This window comes from Rutidosis leptorrhynchoides, chromosome 3 (genome assembly GCF_046630445.1).
Source record: "Rutidosis leptorrhynchoides isolate AG116_Rl617_1_P2 chromosome 3, CSIRO_AGI_Rlap_v1, whole genome shotgun sequence".
Taxonomy (NCBI): Eukaryota; Viridiplantae; Streptophyta; class Magnoliopsida; order Asterales; family Asteraceae; genus Rutidosis; species Rutidosis leptorrhynchoides.
This window is the reverse complement of record NC_092335.1, coordinates 129150314-129161484: the sequence shown is the minus strand read 5'-3', so window position 1 is coordinate 129161484 and position 11171 is coordinate 129150314.

Genomic DNA, 11171 nt, shown 5'->3' with positions numbered 1-11171 from the left:
ACACACACATATATATATATATATATATATATATATATATATATATATATATATATATATATATATATATATATATATATATATATATATATATATATGAAACTCATTTTTCAACAACTCATTTCAACTTTTAGCAAATAATCTCTAATTATAGTTATGTAAGTAAAAATTTCACATGCATCAAGGTTTCTTTTACTTTATAATTGATATTCATTATCATATGTATCTTCAATGAAGAGTACATAAGTGTTCTAAAACTATATTACTCTATAAATACATACACACACACACACACACACATATATATATATATACACATATATATATACATATATATATATACATATATATATATATATATATATATATATACATATATATATATATATATATACATATATATATATATATATATATAAGTAACTCACTTTTCAACTTTTAGCAAGTAATCTTTAATTATGGTTATGTAATGTAAAATCTTTATATGCATCCAGGATTCTTTTACTTTATAATTAATAATTGATATTTCATATGTATCTTCTTCATATGCATCTTTAAAGAAGAGTACGTAAGTGTTTTAATATTATATTTATCATTTAGTCGTGTTATTTGATTTAAATGAGTTATTTTTATACGCATTCATTTTTTGTCATAGTGTAGACTCCTTTAATTTATATGTATCTTTAAGGTTTTTTTTATTTTACATTGATATTTGTATTGGGATCAAAGAAGAATCACTCAATATTGCATATTCATCACAATCATTATTTATGTTGTAAAATGATTAAATCTAACCTTTACATGTTTATGGTTTGCACGTTTACAAGAGCGTTCACAATTTCTGTCATCGAAGGATATGATATATTTGTCACTTACTACGTTTACAGTAGCGAAGTAATACAATTGCTATAAATAGTTTTCTACAATTTGATTGACTATACATCAATTAAATTTTAGTTTGTTAAAAATTAATGTTTCATTCTTTTGTCATCTACATGTTTGTTTTGCTCATTTTTAATCTCCTTTTGACAAGTTTTGCTATGGTTTTATAATTTGTACATGTTATTGCTTTTTCACATTTATGAAATCCTAAGCGTTTTTATGTTTTAGAGTGTTTCCTTTTGGTATATTATAAACTACAAATTACTTTATGTTGTTCGAAATAATACTTTTAAAAATAATCATTGTAGTATGGACGAATTTATGAGTGTTTCATGACTTATTTGTAGTTTTTGTTTGGTATGTATTAAGGATGTTCATAGTTAACGATCTCACTTTAGTGATTGCACTTCAATTACTTACTTAATCTTCATAGTAAACGGAGTGCGAAAGAATTTAAATAGTCTAAAAATAAGTGAATCAACTAATTTGATGTCTTTCTCAAAAGAGTTTGTATTCATAAGTTAGTTTTGAATAAATATATGATCGGTTTTAATGTCCATCATAAATAGCAAAACAAAGTTTATGACAATCATTTGAAGGAAACATGTAACGACCCGACTTTTTCGACTTGCTTTTATGCCTTGTATTTTAGCGAAACTGCATTTTTGTGCGTACTGTGTTACTCTATTACTCCGGAACCTTGGCACACGTGTTTTATATTCATATTTACTCTAAAACATACCTTGGTGTATGTGGAATGCTTAACTTGTCCTTTGGATGCTTTATAACCGTTAGTGTTACTTGCCGTTACGAATAAACCGCGGACTGCGCGCACGTTTGACTTTTGTCGGAACCGGAACTTTTGGACTGCGAAATATTAATTATTATTTTATAATAATAATTACTTGGGCCTTTGGATGCTTAATTTTATTTATTTAATTGCTAAAGCCCAATAGTTAGTCTTGTTGGACTTTCTACCTTGTTGGGCTCAAGCGCACCCTACTCTAGCTAGTGACCCAATTAATTTGCCCAAGTAATATCACTAGTGGCCCATAATAATAAATAAATAAATAATTAATGAGTCATACTAGCATAATGGATAAGGATTATCCATATTGTCACTTAGGATTCTAGCATAAGGACACACTTTAGACACCATTAGCCAAAAAGCAAGTTTTGTCTCCCCCTCCCCCTCCCTCAAAATCACGGCACCCTTGGTGCCATGTCACCAATCCATGTCAATCTCATTTGCTTATAAATACTAGCCCTTTGCCTCTCATTCCAACACTTGATCATTTTAGTTTTTCACACACTTGTTCTTTCTTTCTTTCTTTCCTTTCTAGCATTACTTGTAAGTCTTCTTTTCCTTCTTCTTTTCCTTTCAAATTCGTGGCTATCATCATCACATTATGGAGATCAAAGTTCTTTTTAACTTTGATCTTACTTATATCTTGTTGATTCAAGCATGAATCTTTCAAGAACATGGAAGATTCAAACTTTCTAGCTTGAATCTTCATATCTTTTGTAGATCTACTTCTTTTATACTTTAATCTTTCTATTTTGTGATAAAGATTCAAAATTTTGTTTGTAATCTTCATGCATCTTCAAGATCTAAGCTTTATGCTTCAAGATCTTCAAGAACAAACAAGATGCAAGCTTTCTAGCTTGAATCTTCATATCTTTTTGTTAGAACCAAGTTATTTTTGCTATGATCATGTTGTTTTGTGAAAAAGATTCTGTAACGACCCGGAGATTTCTGACCAAATTTAAACACTAATCTTTATATGTTTCTGACACGATAAGCAAAATCTGTAAGGATGAGTCTAGAAAATTTGAAATCTATATTTAGGTAATCAATTACCACCTGACCGTGCCTGATGATTCACGAACAATTGTTTATAAATAAATATGTATATATAAAAATGTAAGTATATATTATAATTAGGAAATTATAAAATATAATTTAAATATTAAAATTTAATATATAAAAAGATATAAAGTAATTAATATATATTTAAGATAAATTTATATGATTCCTATGGGTACATATTATAATATGTATATTGTAATATTTACATAAAAGTTTAATACTCAATAAAAGTCATTATATGTATATAATCATTATATATTACATAATGAATAATTTGTATATGTTAAATGTAAATACAAGTTAAGGATATAATTATCATAATAACCTTATTATTACGTTCACTATTAATACTAATATCAAAATCAATAATTGTTTTATGTACATGTTATAATTGGAATTTAAATATTATCAACTATTACTATTGTTATTATTAAGAATTAATATTATAAATGTTGTTAGTATAATTATTATTAAGAATTATAAATATATAAATATTATGATTATCATTATTATTAACATTATTTTTACTTTGATCATTATTAAGTATTATTTGTATTATTATTATTATCTTTATTTCAAATTATTATTAGTTGTTATTATGATTGACACTCTTATCACTATACTTTGTATTATTAAGTATTATTTTGATATTATTAACATTAATATAATTATCACCACTATTATTATTATTAGTATTTTTTTTTTATAACATTATCAATATTATTATTATTAATATATATATTAATTACTAAATTAAATTAGATAAAAGGGTATATATATATCTCGTACGAATTTGTTTTAGGGAATCCATCAAACTGTGTTAGATTGATTCTTGTCTCTAAATTGAATAACAAGATCGAATGCAATATCAGGAAACTAACAAAATTAGTTAACAATCCCATTCAAAGTTTTACATACTTTATTTATTTTATTTGTTTTGCTGTCCTTGATTCTGAATCTGTCGACATCATTGAGACTTAAATCAAACAAATAATACTTGCTATTATCACAGATGTACTACTTTTCCATTTCATTATCAATTCCATTAGTTATGGAATTAAAAATCAGAAGCAGGAAGAAACCCATTTTAAACCGCCACCTTCATCTCTCTTCTCTCTCTCTCTCTCTCTCACTATATATCCCTCTCTCTCCTATCTTGCTCGATAACCATCACAAACCACCACTAGTGAACCCCTGCTAATCGGTTTCTGTTTCATGTTTTGATTAACTCCACCACACGAACACCATCACAACCACCCTCACCACCTTCATTAGACTCAACCACCATAACCATACCACCATCGAACCACACCTTCCTGCCTACTGTTTTCTGTTTGATTATCATCACCACCAGTCACCACATAACCTGCTTGTTGTTATCCGATGTGCTAAAGCTGCTATACGTTTCTGTTTTCTGTTTACAACCACACCACCATAAACCGCCGCCAATCTCCACCATAAACCACCATTTTTACTTATCTTCTCGTCGATATTTTGCTGCTACTGCAGTGCTGTTCCACTTCTGTTTCTATCAAACCCACGAAAATTGCTACTGCTATTATTTTGTTTCGAAACCCAGAACTGTTACAACTTGTCATACTGTTGGCGTGTTCTTTTCTGTCTACTCGCTTCATCACCATCCACTTGCAAACAATGAAGAAGAATGATACTGTAATGAAGATTAAGATGTGGATGTCGTATGAACTTGTTTCTGTTACTATTAATTAATGTCGATGGTGATAGAGACTCGATCGGCTTAACCTAGCTATATGTCGGCTGGAATAGATCAGGACTTATCAAGAGTTTAACTATCGGGCTTTTGGATCTAGGTTAATCAAATAGATGGGCCATTTTAATGGACTATTAAAGTTGGGTTGTTTTTTTTTATTTGTTAAAGGAGTATTAAAAGTCTGTTGGGCCGAAATATGAATGGTTTGGTATTATATTAAAGACAACGGCTTTATACGGGTTATATATAATAAGTATGGAATAAATTCAGAAAAGTCAAAATGGCTAAATGGTTAGGGTGTGTGTTGAGTGAGCGATAGGTCTTGAGTTCGAGCCCGGTTCAGGGCATTATTTTTAAGAAAAGCTTTTAAGGAGGTATACACTCTTATTATTATTATTATTATTATTATTATTATTATTATTATTATTATTATTATTATTATTATTATTATTATTATTATTATTATCATTATTGTTATTATTATTTTCATATTAACAATATTATTATTACAAACTAAATATATAAGGTATATATAATTTAAGATAATATATATATTAGTTCAATTACAATCTATATGTGTTAATATATATATAAATGATATAGGTTCGTGAATCGAAGGCCAACTTTGCACATGTTAAATGATGTTATATGTATTTTTACTACAAAATACAGTATGGTGAGTATATAGTCCCTTTTAAACTTTAAATATTTTTGGGCTGAGAATACATGCGCTGTTTTTATAAATGATTTACGTTATGGACACAAGTGATCAAAAATAAATTCTACGTTGAGTTGTACCATGGCATATTTCTTTATACTTGGTAGCTAATATTTACGTGAGGAGCGTAAACGCGAATCCTGTTGATAGATCAATCGGGCCTGACAACCCCAACCGGGCTGGACGACCAGTTTTAAACGGTTGCACAGTACTTCGTTTCGTTACTACACTTGGTACGGTGTGGGTTTATTTAAGAATATGCTGCTGTGATTTAAATGTTAAGTATGGTTACCAAGTGCTCAACGTCTTTTCTATACACGAGGAGTGTATCATGTATAAACTTAAAATCTTGTGGTCCATAGTTATAACGCTGCTAGCATCAAACCTATATATCTCACCAACTTTATGTTGACATTTTAAAGCATGTTATTCTCAGGTACAAATTAAGTCTTCCGCTGTGCATTTGCTCATATTAAAGACATTACTTGGAGTCGATCATCGCAATGGGACCAACTGTTGATGACTTCGTCCGGGAGGATTAGTCGCGGACATTTCAGTTGGTATCAGAGCGTTGGTCTTAGCGAACCAGTTCTTGCATTAGTGTGTCTAACTGTTAGTTGTTTTGATACATTAGTGGGTCTGGACTTTGACCGTGTCTGCATGTCAAAAGTTTTGCTTATCATTTCTAGTCGGAAATCATCTGCTTATCATCCTTAGAAAATTATCTGCTTATCATTCTTAAGTCTAGACACGTCTTACTGCACTTACTGCATTGATAGTGTATAGACAGAATTCATATCTTAGCGTATCTGCTACTATAGACTGTGCCTGACATATGCCGTAAATTCTTCCGTAGTCTACGAAATTTTTAGGATTATATATACATAGATATTCTATATAGCTAGAATATCATCCGATATCCGAAAATCATTTCACATCGAAGATCCATTCCATCCACCAAATTTCCCTCTTGGCGATGAACCTGAAGCACTTACCTGCGAACCTGTTCGAGAAACCATTTTCTCTTTCATTTCCAGAGTGTCTCATCACGATTATATACTATCACATATTACGAATATTACCACCAATCATCCCGGTGTACTAGCAGAAGTTAAAGAACTTCGCGCTCGCGTGACGGCTTTGGAGAACATGGTGCGAAGGTTGCAAACACCAGCAGCAGCACCAGCAGCATAATCCGTACCACCATCACCAACGCCGACAGTATCCTTATCACCCCAATCACAATCATGTCGTAAACCTCAACATCACAATCTGTATCTCGGATATCAACCTCACCCGCCTCAATATTACCATCTGTACTCCGAGTATGATCTTCGTTCTATATATCGCTCTATATCAAATATCTTCGCTTTCGTATCATTCTATCTCATTTATCTTCGTTCGACATGACGATTATGTAATCTTTAATGTTTTAGAGATTATGTAATCTAGTATTAGCGATAAATCAAATGAGTATAATATCTTATTGACTCATTAAATCCATGATTACATCTGAAGGAAATATATATGCAAGTATATTTTCATGAAGATTGTAATTAGAAATTTCTTTCGTACAAACTATTAATGATGAAAATAATTTAACGGGTAGGTAATACTCGAGAAATATTTAGATTTCACATTAATAAGTTACACTGTACATTTATCGAATCTGATTCAACAATCATTCACTATCCTACTTACAACCATCGATATACGTATCCGTCCACCACAAAATAACCATTTCCATTCAAATTTCATATTTGGATTTTGACCTATCAGAATCCAACAAGTGGCATAATGAAGAAAACATTGGATATAATAAAATTTGTTAGAAACAAACAGATTAATTAATTGAAATATTGTTAAGATTCCACGCTAATTGTTCCTAGCTAACTATTCCTAGTTAACTGATTAACATTTAATTTATCGCAATTTACATTCTCGCAATTTTATTTATTGTTATTTAATTTCTGCACTTTACATACCGTCGGGACACATGTACAACAATACGTCGGATTGATTCTGAGACAACACGTTGTATAATGGGTCATGATATATATTTATTTTACGCACTATAAATAACGGGACACGTATGCAAGGTTTCGATCTATCATATCGACCCATCTATATATATATTTCGGAACAACCGCAGACACTCTATATGTGAATGTGGGAGTTGGTTATACAGGGTTGGAGTTGATTCCAAAATATATATATGGTTTGAGTTGTGATCAATACTGAGACCGGTACACGGGTCACGATACGTATTAATTACTTCGAATAATATATATTTAATTTATATATGAATTTATTGGACCATTGGACAATCGGACTATTGGACTGCTAACTTTGGACAATTAAAATGAAATAAAATATTGATAATAACATATGAAACTAAACAATTCTTCAAGTTTGCCACTTGATTTCATCTTAAACCTCATTTGTATCTCGACAGTTACAATCCGCGTTTAAATCTTTTCATGATTCTTGAAAATACCTCAATCGAGAAGTTGAACCAACCGCACCTCATCTATGGAAGAAAAGATTTATGCACCTGTAAATCTCTCGAACCCAAAGTTATAATCTAACACATATTCGTGTCAGATCCTTTGGCATTTATTAGCAAAAACAACCTTACAAATCCTTTTCAAGGTAGCCAATTTTGTCGCAGCTCCAGCAAGTCAACTCCGACTTTTCATCCGAAATAACCTTATTATAACCTTGATATATAGGCGTACTCTTTATTGTTACCGGGGAACCTTTCATATTCCATCCTACTACCATCATCGTTTAATCATTTAAAAACACAATTCTCACGAAACCACCTTGGTTTGATAACCGATGACCCAGATCCGTTAACTTTGAAAATGCTGACGAAGCAGCATGTTATAGATGGTTTTAATGACCAAAAGTTGATGATAAAAGAAGGAAGTGCTAGGAATGCTCGATAGAAAATTTGGTACTGAAACCCGGATTGAGCAAACCATGAAGGAGACTCCGAACAAAATACAAGGACTAAACTTGTACATAAAGAATCATGACGATTCTGTAGCAAATACCTTGCTTCTGAATCTAAACCCTTACGGGTAAATCATCATCCTTCGATATTAGAAATTCCAAGATATCATCATATATTTCATTATAAATATCCTCAATATTTCTGAAGATATTTTTATAACTATTCTTATCTGAAATCATTCATCTCTTCGCGCTATCTGTGTCACATCATAAAAGAAACTATTTTAGTTTCTAAATTTTGAAACCTTTGAATTTAAAATATGAATGTTTTGAAGTAATGTTGGGAACTGATACATGAATTAGTATAATATAATGACACTTGATCAACGTCATTATATTACAGTAAGTCATGTTGAGTTTCTAATGGAATGTGATGATTCACAGTACCATCATCATATCTCATGTTACACGGCTCTTACATTCTTTGTAAATTCTAAAAATATCAAGAAAATTATTCTTGATGATTCGATTTTTCCAAGGTATTCTGGTAATTTGACAAATCAGAATCGTGCCATTACCATTTCTTTCTAAGAGCATTAGCTATGTTCATTCTAAATTTCATATCTACGAATTTCGGACCATTACTCGCTTGACTCGAAGTCGGGAGGAGAAAACGAAAGCATGGAGCTCCGAAAAATAATGAAGAATATAAAGCTCGATAATAACTCCAAAATTTACAAACCGTGTATATCGATGCCGATAGCAATATAGAGACACGAGAGAACTAGAAACACTATAAACACAAGAGTATAGTAAAAGTAAATAGATTCTTCTGGTGGTAGATGAAAAAGAAAAATGACAGATGTGAAAATTAAGAATATATCAAGGATCAGAATGGGATGGAGCATATTGGTGAATGTCTTAAAGTAGGAATTAAGGAGACAGAGTGGAAGATGTGAATGATGAAAAATAAGGAAACGAAGGGGTAGATTTATAGTGAAATATCCACCAAAGAAATCGAAACAGATTGCCGCATTAAATCAAAGAAGATCCTGATCGTCGAAGAACCAAATCTTATTACGTAAGATTTCCTTTAAATCCCTTAAATTCCGGAAGTCAACAGTAACTACGTCATTGGTTGAAACGAACATATTATTTACTCATTTCACTCTTTTGTGATAGCTTCACTCGTGCGCTTCACATGATCGAATCGTTTTATCTAAATCTCTCAATAATGATGAAACTCCATTATTAACTCATATTTGTCATGAAAACATTCTTATTGTTACCCATGACAACCTCTATCAAATTTCGGGGACGAAATTTCTTTAACGGGTAGGTACTGTAACGACCCGGAGATTTCCGACCAAATTTAAACACTAATCTTTATATGTTTCCGACACGATAAGCAAAATCTGTAAGGATGAGTCTAGAAAATTTGAAATCTATATTTAGGAAATCAATTACCACCTGACCGTGCCTGATCATTCACGAACAATTGTTTATAAATAAATATGTATATATAAAAATGTAAGTATATATTATAATTAGGAAATTATAAAATATAATTTAAATATTAAAATTTAATATATAAAAAGATATAAAGTAATTAATATATATTTAAGATAAATTTATATGATTCCTATGGGTACATATTATAATATGTATATTGTAATATTTACATAAAAGTTTAATACTCAATAAAAGTCATTATATGTATATAATCATTATATATTACATAATGAATAATTTGTATATGTTAAATGTAAATACAAGTTAAGGATATAATTATCATAATAACCTTATTATTACGTTCACTATTAATACTAATATCAAAATCAATAATTGTTTTATGTACATGTTATAATTGGAATTTAAATATTATCAACTATTACTATTGTTATTATTAAGAATTAATATTATAAATGTTGTTAGTATAATTATTATTAAGAATTATAAATATATAAATATTATGATTATCATTATTATTAACATTATTTTTACTTTGATCATTATTAAGTATTATTTGTATTATTATTATTATCTTTATTTCAAATTATTATTAGTTGTTATTATGATTGACACTCTTATCACTATACTTTGTATTATTAAGTATTATTTTGATATTATTAACATTAATATAATTATCACCACTATTATTATTATTAGTATTTTTTTTATAACATTATCAATATTATTATTATTAATATATATATATTAATTACTAAATTAAATTAGATAAAAGGGTATATATATATCTTGTACGAATTTGTTTTAGGGAATCCATCAAACTGTGTTAGATTGATTCTTGTCTCTAAATTGAATAACAAGATCGAATGCAATATCAGGAAACTAACAAAATTAGTTAACAATCCCATTCAAAGTTTTACATACTTTATTTATTTTATTTGTTTTGCTGTCCTTGATTCTGAATCTGTCGACATCATTGAGACTTAAATCAAACAAATAATACTTGCTATTATCACAGATGTACTACTTTTCCATTTCATTATCAATTCCATTAGTTATGGAATTAAAAATCAGAAGCAGGAAGAAACCCATTTTAAACCGCCACCTTCATCTCTCTTCTCTCTCTCTCTCTCTCTCACTATATATCCCTCTCTCTCTTATCTTGCTCGATAACCATCACAAACCACCACTAGTGAACCCCTGCTAATCGGTTTCTGTTTCACGTTTTGATTAACTCCACCACACGAACACCATCACAACCACCCTCACCACCTTCGTTAGACTCAACCACCATAACCATACCACCATCGAACCACACCTTCCTGCCTACTGTTTTCTGTTTGATTATCATCACCACCAGTCACCACATAACCTACTTGTTGTTATCCGATGTGCTAAAGCTGCTATACGTTTCTGTTTTCTGTTTACAACCACACCACCATAAACCGCCGCCAATCTCCACCACAAACCACCATTTTTACTTTTCTTCTCGTCGATATTTTGCTGCTACTGCAGTGCTGTTCCACTTCTGTTTCTATCAAACC